This window comes from Scylla paramamosain, chromosome 21, assembly GCF_035594125.1.
Source record: "Scylla paramamosain isolate STU-SP2022 chromosome 21, ASM3559412v1, whole genome shotgun sequence".
In the NCBI taxonomy this organism is placed as follows: domain Eukaryota; kingdom Metazoa; phylum Arthropoda; class Malacostraca; order Decapoda; family Portunidae; genus Scylla; species Scylla paramamosain.
Window position 1 is genome coordinate 204,216 of NC_087171.1, and position 12,737 is coordinate 216,952.

At 44.1% G+C, this 12,737-nt stretch overlaps 1 long non-coding RNA gene across 4 annotated transcripts in view; it reads left to right on the plus strand.

The window, feature by feature from the left end:
• The window catches only part of LOC135110835 (uncharacterized), a 45,168-nt gene that overhangs the window by 22,430 nt on the left and 10,001 nt on the right, over positions 1–12,737 (plus strand). The gene's annotated exons all lie outside the window — the stretch shown is intronic.

Genomic DNA, 12,737 nt, shown 5'->3' on the forward strand with positions numbered 1-12,737 from the left:
GTGAGTACTGTTGCATTTCAAGGCGTCCAGGGAGAGAGAGAGCAACGACTGTGCATCTTGATCAAGTTCTCTAGCTACAGACAATAAGGAAAGTCTCGTTATGAAGTTCTCTAGCCAGTTCATCTCTAGTTCAAGTTCTCTAGCTACAGGCAGTGAGGAAAGTCTCGTTATGAAGTTCTCTAGCCAGTTCATCTCTAGTTCAAGTTCTCTAGCTACAGGCAGTGAGGAAAGTCCCATTCACCATTCAGTTCATTAAGTTCTGTAGCCAGTTCATCTCTAGCTCAAGTTCTTTAGCTACAGACAGTGAGGAAGGTCCCATTCACCATTCAGTTCATTAAGTTCTCTAGCCAGTTCATCTCTAGTTCAAGTTCTCTAGCTACAGGCAGTGAGGAAGGTCCCATACATCATTCAGTTCATTAAATTGTGTAGCCAGTTCATCTCTAGGTGAGTTCAGGTTCTCTATTCATGAACAATGAGGAAAGCTTCCTGTGTCATTCATTTCCTTGGTAAGCGTCTTCCAGTGACCAGAAGTGCATTAAAGTGTTGTACATCAGACTTTACAATTTAGATTTTTATTATTTTCTAGAGAGAGGAAAAGGAACCGTAAGATTTTCACAGTTAATGTTTAAATAGACGAGTCATTTCCCATAACCTCTTGCTAAAACTTCGTCTATTGTCTTCCCCCGCAAAAACTACATCCTCCTCCTCCTCCTCCAACAACAACAACAACAACAACAACAACAACAAGCACCACCACGAACAACAACAACAAGCACCACCACGAAGTAGCAGCAAACATCAGTATTCATGCCTCTCATAACGCTCTCTCTCTCTCCCTCTCCTTTTCCCCATCCCTTCTTGAGACCTCCCCATCTCTTTCCATTCCTCCCCACCCCTTCTCAAACTCCCCCAACCCTCCCCAACTTCTCACAAACATTCCCCACCTCTCCCCAGCCCTCTATAGTCCTGCCTAACCCCATCCCTGACTTTATTAAGCCATCGTCCAGCCCTCCCCAGCCCTCCCCCTCTCCCCAGCTCCTCCAGCGGGCAGTATGAAGTGGGTAAGAGCCCCACAAGGCCCCACAAAGGCCCCCAGCCCAGCAAAGCCGTACAGGAAGACGAAATGATCAGTAACAAGGCAAAAGACTCCGGTGGGCGGACATGTTGAAGTGAAGTTGTGGCTGACTCCTCCCCAACACCGGACGCGGGCCAATCAGCGCTCACCGTTGCCTACGTCACAGCCTCTTGACCAATAAACGAGCTGGGACACTCATAATATTATCACCTCCCGCTGCAGGACAGGGACAACAGGCGAGTGTGGCAGGCCATCAACTGGAAGGGCTGTTCACAGGATGATAATGATAATAAAGTTAAGCCTATTGATGAAGAATTTAAGCATTTTTACGAAGATTTACTAGGCATTGCCACAAGCAACCGTGCTGATCAATGCCGAGATGTTACTGTGTCGATTCCAGTTTTAGACGATCTGATCTCCCCTGGTGAGGTCAGTGCCCAGGTGGATCACATCAAGGCAGACGAAGCGTGTGGCCCGGACGGCATCCCACCTGGAGTGTTCAAGCTGTTACCAGTTCAGTGGTTAATGATTATCACAACTGTTCAGTACGATATTTGCCACCGCTCAGCACCCTACGTCCTGGACTAGGGCTAAGTTTTCCACTATATTCCAGAAGGGTGACCGGAAAGACACACAGAGGACACAAAGAACCATAGAGGCATTAGTGTAATAAACAGCATTGCTAAATTATTTGATATGTTTGTATGTTCAAAATTAGAGAAGTGGCTCACTCCGTACCGTGAACAAGCTGGGGCACAGAACAGGCGTGGTTGTCTCGAACATATTGTAACTTCGCGTATACTGACCGACTTAGAGAAAGAAAAATTATTCGTGACATTCATTAACTTGAGCCAAGCATACGATCTGGTACCGAGGCACATGTTTGTACGAATCTTTAAACGCTTGGGGTGTGGCACGGTGATGTTGGCTGTTACCGCTGCCATGTACAGTGTGACCGAGAGCGTTATCGGCACCGCGGTGTTCACGGCCACGCTGGGAGTGCGACAATGCTCCCCGACATCGTGCCTACTGTTCATTCTTTACGTTAATGATTTGATTAAATTAATAAAAGAGAACTGTGAGAACGATGGGTTTTTAAAGTGGCTGCATGTTTTAATACTCATGGATGATATACCGTTTTGCTTGCTGCAGCACGCGAAAGAATGATCTCCAAGTTATCTCTAATGAAGCGATTTTGCGATGATTACGAAATGAAGGTAAATGAGTCCACCACCATCACCACCATCACCACACCACATCACTACGTCTCAGCCTCACTTGTCTAAATTTACGACGTAACGCACAACATCACACGTGTCGCCGCTCCTACACACACACACACACACACACACACACACACACACACACAGAGGAAATATGAGTGTGATATAAATATGTTGATTCGTCCGTGGAAGTCACAGCGCAAAGTGCCCGGGGGAGTGGGCGGCGAGTGGGCGGGAGCGGGCGCGGGAGTGGGCGGGGATAGGCACATGTTGACAAATAACGGGCGCGTGGGAGGGCAGGTTCAGGTGAACACACGCACGCTGGCACACTCACCTGAGACTGTGAGTGCAGGCGTGCAGGTGTGCAGGCGTGCAGGCGTGGGTCGGTACAGGCACGTGATGGACCTAAGGGTGATTGCAAGGGCCTGCTGAACCCGGGGGCGGCGTGGGGGATGCGAAGGGGGGAAATGTAGCGAGGCGCGCGGAGGTGGGGGTGAGGCAGCGCCCCGCCCACCGCCTACCGGTCCCGCCCACCGCTCACCGCCCCCGCCCACCGCTCGCCGCCGCACGCCACTCCGAGCCTTACGGGGACGCGGCGTGCGGGCGCTGGTGGCGTGGCGGGCGGGCGGGCGCACCCGACCAATGGGAGGCCTCGGGAGGGTTGGGGTGGGGCGCTGCCACCACCACCAGGATATTAATTACACGGACTCCCGCCTTTCTTCCCTCCCTCCCTCATTCCCTCCTTCCCTCCAACCTTTACCTTCCTCCTCCTGCCCCCTCCTCCTCCTCCTCCTCCTCCTCCTTGTGAATCCTACAGCCACACCACCACCACCACCACCACTTCTACTTCTCCGAGGCCTCATTACCACCCCAAACACGCCCAGGACGCTCTCTCTCTCTCTCTCTCTCTCTCTCTCTCTCTCTCTCTCTCTCTCGTTGTTTGGTTTTCCTTTGTATTCTTTTGCACTCCTCCTCCTCCTCCTCCTCCATATACATCCGCCGCGGGACACTCCAGCCTCATAAACACTCTGAAACTCTTAAGGAATTCCAGCTTAGTTCAGAAGCAGAGAGAGAGTAATAATAATAATAATAATAATAATAATAAATTGTTTATTCCATGAAACATGGTTATTCATTTGATCATACACAAGTACAAGTAAAATAAGAAAGCAAATGTAGCTTCATCATCAACTTAGCGTAAGGCCATAAATGCTAAAATGATGAGATAAAATCTACGAGAAATACTATAAAATACTATAAAATAATACCTAAAATAAAGCTAAAACTAAAACAAGACTAGAAATAAAATTAAAACATTAGAGAAATGTTAAAATATGAAATCTAGCTAGATAGTGTAAAAAATATATACAAATGTGGAGACCTAATTCAACACATTTAACAGTAGATTTCTATGACTAGATTTGAAACTGTGTAGGCTTCCGGAGGTGGTAATATAGTGAGGGAGCTCATTCCATAACTTGGGCCCACACACCGTAGTGGCCCTGGCACCAGTGTCTGTTTTAGTTCTTTTTATATACAGGTTATTTCCTTGTGTTGTTGTGGTGGTTGTATTATCTCTGACTGTGGGAAGGTTCAGGTACCAGTCTGGGTATAGTCCATTCATTGATTTATACACTGTAGTACACTTCTCTAAATAATATTTGTCTTTCACAGTCAGCCACTCTAGTTCTTTTATGATAGGAGTCACGTGGTCATATTTTCTTGCACCTCCAGTTACAACTTTAGCAGCAAAGTTCTGTAGTTTTTGTACAGTATGAATGAGAGTTTTGTTGGGAGAGCCCCAGATACAAATACAATAATTAATGAGGCTAAGCACTAAAGACTGTACAATAACTTTACGAGTGGGTTTGTCAAAGTTCTCACTAACTCTGTTTATAAACATTAATGTTCCCATTATTTTAGTATTTAATTCTGCAATGTGCACATCAAATAACATGTATTTGTCAAAATAGACACCCAAATTTTTTACATGCGTAGTCGGGCATATATGTACTCCATTACAATTTATAGAAATGTCAGGGGGAACATGGGCTAACAGTTGCCTATTTCCAATGAAAATGCATTGCGTTTTTTTGTTATTTAATAATAGACCATTTGTTAGGAAATAAAGTTCTATATTTCGCAATGCATTTTCAGTGTTGGAGATGAGCTCATCAAAATTTTCGACAGTATCAGCTTCGAGGAATTGGGTGTCATCCGCGTATTGTATCAAAGATGTCTCGACTTTCTCATTAAGATCATTGACGTATATAGAAATTAAAATTGGGCCGAGGATTGAGCCTTGTGGAACCCCGTAACGTACGTTTTCTTTCTTAGATATTGTATTATTTAAGCGAACGGATTGTGATCCATCTTGAATATAATTTGCAAACCAAAAATTGTCAATATTAAGCTTAGTGCACTTATTTAATAAATTATCGTGGCTGATACTGTCAAAGGCTTTTGATAGGTCACATAAAGTCAATACAGAGATTTTCTTTGAGTCCATATTATCATAAATTTTATCTGTAACGACAGTAAGAGCAGTTTCTGTAGACAGTCTAGGACGGAACCCGTGCTGCGTATTAGACAAGAGTTTATTAGTTTCCAAATAATGCGAGAGCTGGCTAGCAACTACTTTTACAAGAATTTTAGAAAGAATGGGTAAAAGAGAAATAGGTCTGTAATTATTAAAATCATTAGTATCACCACTTTTAAAGAGTGGAACTACCACAGCATGTTTCCAAGTAGTAGGAAAGATACCTGTGACAATGAAAGTGTTAACAATGCAAGTTAGATAGAATGCTATAACAGACAATGAGTCTTTTACGAAAGTTAAAGGAATACTATCAGAGCCTATTGAGCTTGTGTCTTTAAGTCCCTTTATATTAAGAATTATAATGTCAGTGTCAACAGGTTATATTCAAACAAGGTAAAGTCAAGTGTTTTTCGTCTGGAGTGTACAGAAAGTGTTTCAGCAGCGGTGTTCAGTGTTCACTATGGCCACGTGCGTCAGTAGTAAGCAGGAATTGCAAATATATAATTCCACCACCCGCCATGATGTTGCCGGGAGGGGCGGGGCGCCTTTCCCACGCCCGCCAACACCCGCCCCGCTGCCAATCAGTCCCTGTGCTTTGTCTTTCGTAGCCGTTGGCTGCTCCGCACCCCAGTCAGGGAGGAGCCTCGGCCAGGCTGGCCTATCACGTGGCGGCAGGCTTCCCTGCTCACGCTGTCAGCCAATGGAGAAGCGAAGCTGGAGGACGAAGAGGAGGAGGAATACCTTTCCAGCATGATCTGTTTGTGTGACTTGAGTAAGCGTGTGTATCATGCAGGCTAGGCTCCCTGTGTTTGCCAGGCGAGGTAGAGTACGAGTATTTAGCAAAGGTGAGAGAAGGAAAGAAGAAAGAGGGAGAAGGGAAGCGGGAAAAAAGGAAGTGGCTGTGTTGAACGGCGACTCCTGTTGCTGCTGCTGCCGCTGCTAGTACTACTCGTGCTACTCGTGTGTTGCAAAGTTTAAATGACATAAATACACACTTTGCTGATAATGTGCTGCGTGCATAGTAAAGGCGTGGGCAGTGTGTGCTATCCGGCCACTGCTAGTCTCTGTGGTGGAGCGCCTGTGTAGCTTTAAGGGAGATATATTTTTTAGTTGCGGGTGTGCGGCCACTGGGCAGGAAAGATGGTGTTGCTTTGATGATGTGATGCGATGTGAGACGGGGCGTTGGCTTTCCTGGACGTGCCGGGAATGCCCTTGTAATTGTTATGTACGAGTAACTTTTGGTGTGTGTGTGTGTGTGTGTGTGTGTGTGTGTGTAACGACAAGCAAACAAGGCAAGCATAGATCATTTTATATAAACCAGTTTGGAATATGCATCCGTAATTATCTTAGGAAACTGCTTCTGCTGCTGCTGAGCCAAAAATATTGAAAAGATTAGACAGACTGATTAATTGATTAATTTATGGAGATGACAGGCAGAAATGCGTAAATAGATTTAATACAGGAACAGCCGCGTGTAGGCCTGATGGCTTCTTGCATGAGCCTCGAAAATGCTCCTAACCTGCTACCTACTGCCTTGAATATGTTTACCATGATGTATAAGCTTAATTCAGTACACCTGGACCAGAGAGAGGTTATCATGCGCATTGCATCGAGTGTCTGTGATGATCAGCAAACATGTGTTGTGTTGAACTCACCCGGCGACCGATTATAAAATGTATTATGTCTGGAACTAGTGATGTGAATAAGTCCCCTGATTTCTCTCTCTCTCTCTCTCTCTCTCTCTCTCTCTCTCTCTCTCTCTCTCTCTCTCTCTCTCTCTCTCTCTCCTCTTGTAGCCGCCGTATATGTACACCTTACACGAGATACGCACATACGTACATTGTAATGTGACATTTTATGTTTTATTTGTTAGCGTTATATTATTTGTAGCACCTGGTTGTTATACATGAGCAGTGTATGGCGCGCCTACGCGCCGGCACAACAGAGTGAGAGGGGAGTGTAGGGCCGAGGGGACGCGTTGAACTTGCCCTCTCAACTATTTCTCTCGCCGAATGGTCGGTTGTTGTGACGTGAGTGTTGATAACATACCCACAGCATAATGAACATCATAGGCTGTAGGGGCCCACCAGCGTCTCCAAAGCCACCTCACGACAGTCACGCCTACACGTCAGACGTGTCTCGGGAGGCGCGGAGAGTTAATCCCAGTAAATCCCCGACCTAAATCAGTAAATCCCCGATCCTGGTAAATCCCCAAGTGTAATCCCTTGCATACAACCAAGAGGACGCCTGTTCCCCGCACTGTGTATGTATTCATCATAGTATTAGATAACAGATACTTATGTACCATGAGGATTTAATGATGCGTGTCAACATAATGTAACTACTTATAGTAATTAGATACGTAATTGTGAGGATTTAATGATGTATGTTAATATAAGTACACTTAACGTAACATAATGACGTACATCAGATCACGCAGACGAGAGGGCGACTTGCTGGTGGTGTTCATCTGTAGAACCGACCTAACCCACTAAAATGTAGGTAACTCTGTATTGACTCACATATGTTACGGAATTGACGAAGTGAAGTGTCACGACATTAATGTACTGCAATACTTGTTTTATCTACTGATATACTTTTTTGTGTTTTTATCCGTATTAGTGATACTATGTTAATTCACAGGTTTGACCGCTTCTGAATACAAAGAGCGCGTACTGCACACCTCGTTTCAGTCACCTCCAGTACAATACATTAATGAGCGTCGTACGGCGCTTACACCTCTTAGGTCCAATCATGTGACTGGAATCATAATTTTGTTAACATTTTTTTACTAAGTCGTTCTCTCTCTCTCTCTCTCTCTCTCTCTCTCTCTCTCTCTCTCTCTCTCTCTCTCTCTCTCTCTCTCTCTCTCTCTCTCTCTCTCTCTCTCCTCTCAGGTCCAATCATGTGACTGGAATCATAATTTTGGCAACCCTTTCCTACTAATTCGTTCCCCCCTCACCTCTCACTCTCCTCTTCTCTTCTCTTTCCTCAAGTTTTATTTTCTAAATTGCCTCTCCACCTTCCTCACGTCCTCCTCACTCTTCCCTCACACTGCCATCTCTCCCCTCCTCCTCCTCCTCCTCCTCCTCTCTTTTTTCACTCTCCCTCTCTCCTCTCCTCTCTTTCCTAGACTTCCCCCATTCACCTTTCGGGAACTGGTGTCGTTCACATTTCTTCAGTCCCCTCGTTGCCTTTATGAAGCGCTCTAAGTCCTGCTTGGTTCAGCGGCGTGCTGGTTTCTCCTCCTCCTCCTCCTCCTCCTCCTCTCTCTCCTTTAAGCGGCGCTGCTCGCTGATCAAGCAACGCCTGTGAAAGCAGCGGACGCGCAGAAACAGAGGAAGCACACACACAAAATAAGTGTTTTCTTTTTACTCTAAACACTTCTTTTACAAGAATGCATCTCCTCATACGCAAAATGTTCGTTCTTGTACACAATTGTCTTTCCTTGTACAAAAATGTACTGTTATTCACAAATTTACTTTATACACTATTTTTTTTTCCACAGAATTTAATTTCCTTACTCAAAATGCAACTTTCCATTGGCGGAATACATTTTCTTATAAAATATGTCCTTTAAAGAAAATGCACATTTACAGGAAATTCAGTTTTTACTGTATGAAATCACTTTTTTACCTCAAAAATTATGTATTTTCAATACAAGATCCACATTTTTCCTTCACATCATGTAGTGTTCTCATTTTTTATTTATTTATTTATTTTTTTACGAGATATACATTTTCTTCCGCATACAATATTTTGAGCAAAATGTGCCTTATTTTAACAAGATACATCCTTTTTTTTTTATATACAGCATTTTTAAACATGTACTTTTTTTAAGCGTGATACACCTTTTTCTTTCACATAATATAATATTCCTACACAAAACATACCTTTCTACACACACACACACACACACACAACCAAAAAAAAAAATACAAAAAAAAGAAAAGAAATTTGTACAAATTTTACGTTTTTTTTTCTTTCTTTTTTTTTTTTTTCTTTTCTGTCCCTTAACTTGCAAATCAGTGGATCCCGGGCACCTTGCTGCTTCCTGAGTTGTATGGGTCACGCAGCTCTCACGCGAGCTCCGCCTCGCCCTGTCCCGCCAGACGGCCAACACTCGCTGCCACATTTTTTATAGTCACGTTCTTAGTATGACTTCTGACTGCGGGTCCGCTCACTTGCGCTGTGTCTGCCGCGTCCCTTGTGAGGGAAAGAAACCTAAATGAGAGAGAGAGAGAGAGAGAGAGAGAGAGAGAGAGAGAGAGAGAGAGAGAGAGAGAGAGAGAGAGAGAGAGAGAGACGGCGTTGAAAAAAAAGTTGAAAAAGTAAAGAAAGAGAAACTACCCTCGCCCTCCGTTTCCTGAAAGTTGAATGCGATGTAATGCAGAAACCAAATTAGAATAAGACCAAATTGCATATTGGAATCGAGCAAGACATTTTCACTGCTGCAGAGAAATACCAGGACCATCGTAACTGAAATACCACCTTGCAGTATAAAAGGAAAACTCACTCTGGATTCCCTGAAGGTAAGGGCGGCGCGGTCCCTGGAGAAAGGATGTGTCGGGGCGGAGCAGGAGGAGGAGAGGGCGAGGGAACAGCGGAGCAAGGGAGCCAAGCCAGGAGATGCAGGATTAAGCGGGGACAGGAGTCGAAATGAGGGAGTTTTTGAACAGAGAGAAAGAAGAAAGATATTGGAGACTGAGGGAGACGGTGAAGGGGATGAATTATTACCTAACTGATTGATTGATTTAGACACAGCAATGAGGTCACATGGTGCTGCACTGGGTGGGAAGCTGTGACTGGCGAGGGAGAGTCACTGATCAGATACAGAGAGTAGAATATAGATATGTAGGACGCATGCTCCTGCACTACAAATAAGAGAGTGAAAAGAACTGCAGACCGACAGAAAGACATAGGTAGAAAACAGTAACACGGACTATATATATATATATATAGAGAGAGAGAGAGAGAGAGAGAGAGAGAGAGAGAGAGAGAGAGAGAGAGAGAGAGAGAGAGAGAGAGAGAGAGAGAGAGAGAGAGAGAGAGAGAGAGAGAGAGAGAGAGAGAGAGAGAGAGAGAGAGAGAGAGAGAGAGAGAGAGAGAGAGAGAGAGAGAGAGAGAGAGAGAGAGAGAGAGAGAGAGAGAGAGAGAGAGAGAGAGAGAGAGAGAGAGAGAGAGAGAGAGAGAGAGAGAGAGAGAGAGAGTCAGAGAGAGAGTCAGAGAGAGAGTCTTCAAAAGCTATCCAGGCGTTTCTTGAATATATTCAGTGTCTCAGCTTCAACGAGGCTTGAACGGATTTTCATGAAGCGTCGTTGAAGGTGAGACAGTGGGTACATTCAAGAAACGTCTGGATAAATTTTGGAAGCATATGGAATTCCAATACATTCCGGCCACACCACCACCAACAACCAACATACAGCCTACCATTTTAGAGTGCAGCAAAGACTAGCCTATGAAATGTAGCTAAGTGTATCACAATGTGAGTGGACTGCCCAGACCTGAGTACAGAGGTGCTCAGGACGGAAAAGGTTGAGAAATTCTGCCTCTCGCCACCACACTTACCAGCTTAACCCTTACACAACTTTACCAACCCTAACCATTCACGTAATTACCACTAGGTATTTTTCTTCACACCTTCCATCATCCCCTCAATCCGCCTGCATTTGCATTTTTTTTATTTTGTTCTTTATTCCTCCCACGGAACTTAGTGTTCGGAAAAAGCGAATTAGAAAGAAAGAAAACAGTGGCATTCTTTCCTACACTATGATCAGGGATTTTCTGCACCTTATCTGGGGTTTTAGGAGGGTAACAGAGGCCTTTGATTCCCCTGCGTTCCTCGTTAAAAGCATCGTTGTGAGGCTGCACCCGAGGATGTAAGAGCTGAGCGCCGCGGAATGGGATCGATCGAAGGAAGGACCAATGAGGGCGAGGACCAGAGACGGGAACACAACGGAGCACAAAGAAATAACGAATAGTGGCTTACTTTTTTTTTTGTAGAAGAATAGTTTGTGTGTGTGTGTGTGTGTGTGTGTGGGAGAGAGAGAGAGAGAGAGAGAGAGAGAGAGAGAGAGAGAGAGAGAGAGAGAGAGAGAGAGAGAGAGAGGAAATTTAAGAAAGGGAATGAACTAGAAGCCGTCAGCAAGGAATATACACATAAAAGTAGACAAGTAAAGAAAATAAAATTACGGAGCCGCAAAAAGAGGAAGGAAAGAGAGGAAGGAAGAAAATGGAGTGCGGCGAGGCGGAAATGAGAAACACACAGACAGGTAGAAAGGCGCGCCCGTGCACACACACACACACACACACACACACACACACAGTCAAGTTCACCATAATGAGGCCGCCAAGGTGTTGGAGTGTTACATTGTGTAGTGTTACAGGAAAGAAAAGAAAAATTAAGATGGTGTGGATGAGAGAAGCAAGAAGAAAACAAGAGCCAGAGAAGACTTAGACAAAAGGAGGATACTTTAAAGTCCTGGTGTAAACAAATGTCGAAATTTATGAAAAGAAGCCAAAGAAGATTGAGGCGGTGAGTGAAACAAGCAAGAAGGAAACGAGAAGCAAGGAAGTTTTAAACACAAGAAAAATACTGTCAAATTCTGGAGTAAGCATAGATGGAAATTGAGTGATTGTGACTTTGTGAGTGAGAGAAGTAAGAAGAAAACGAGAAGCGGAGAAATATGTTGGACCAAAAAAAAAAAAAAAAACATTGTCTAGTCTTGGAGTAAGTGAGAGTAGAACTTAAGAGACTGTGGGTGAGAGAAGCGAGTAGGAAACTGGAAGGAGGAAAGTTTTAAGACAAAAGGATGACACTTTCAAGTCCTAGATCATGTGAGTACAAGTGAAAAAATTGTGACTTAGAGAAAAATAATGAGGGAAGGGGACAGAAAAGTCACCGGACCAAAACAACCTCTTGTTGAGTTAAGTTTTTCTTTTTTTTAAGAAAGAGCGATAAATTAATGGACATCTCTCCTTCCCCGGTGTTTTTGTGCCCCAGTCCGGCTCCTTTCACGCATAATACTAAAAATAACAATGTTAAAATAGAGTAAAATACCTTTAGAACATAATTAGCAAGGACATTTTATTAATTCACCTTTATTTTTTTCATTTATCATTCATTTATTTATTTTATTTATATCTACTTTCAAATGCTTGTGTAGCTGAAAACACCCTATCGCTCGAAGACATCTTGTGCGTGCCTCCCTTCACGTTGTATTCCTTTGTTCTTCAGCAGAGAATACGAGCAGCTACGTGACACAAACCGCGGAGTTGTGGTCTTGTAACCCGGCAGCAACGCTAAGATGCCCCGAGACAGCGTGCCGTAGTACAATAAGCATCCCTGTGTCTGGAACGCCTTTGGCCGGATTAGTGTGGATGAGAGTGTGTGCTATGTATGGCCTGACGCCCCCGACTACTGGGAATATGACATGGATGACAAGCAAAATTTTTAGAGACAGTAGTCAGGATACGATAAGAAGGTTAAGAAAGTATTTGATGGAGGTTTTAAAGTGGTATAAAGGATATGACAAAGTGACTAAGAGACGATCTTACACACAAAACATCATGGAAAATCATGTGGTGCTTATAACAGCGGTGCCTTTACCTGCTCCACCTTTCCACCCCTGGGTCTTGAAATTTAACGTTATATTTTTGGATTTTTCCTCGCGGGTTTTCATGGCACACTGTGTTGCGGCGGGCGGGACTTACTTTCATTAGCACGCGAGCCTCGAGGTGGCCGCCGTGTATTTCATGGCCTGATACTCCCTCGCAGCGTCCCTTCATAACTGTCCCATTTGTTTGTCATCCATCGCCAGGCAACGAGGAAAGTTTTTTTTTTTTTTATGTTCTTCCTCTAACATTTTTTTTAATACATAATATATACACATACTAGTAC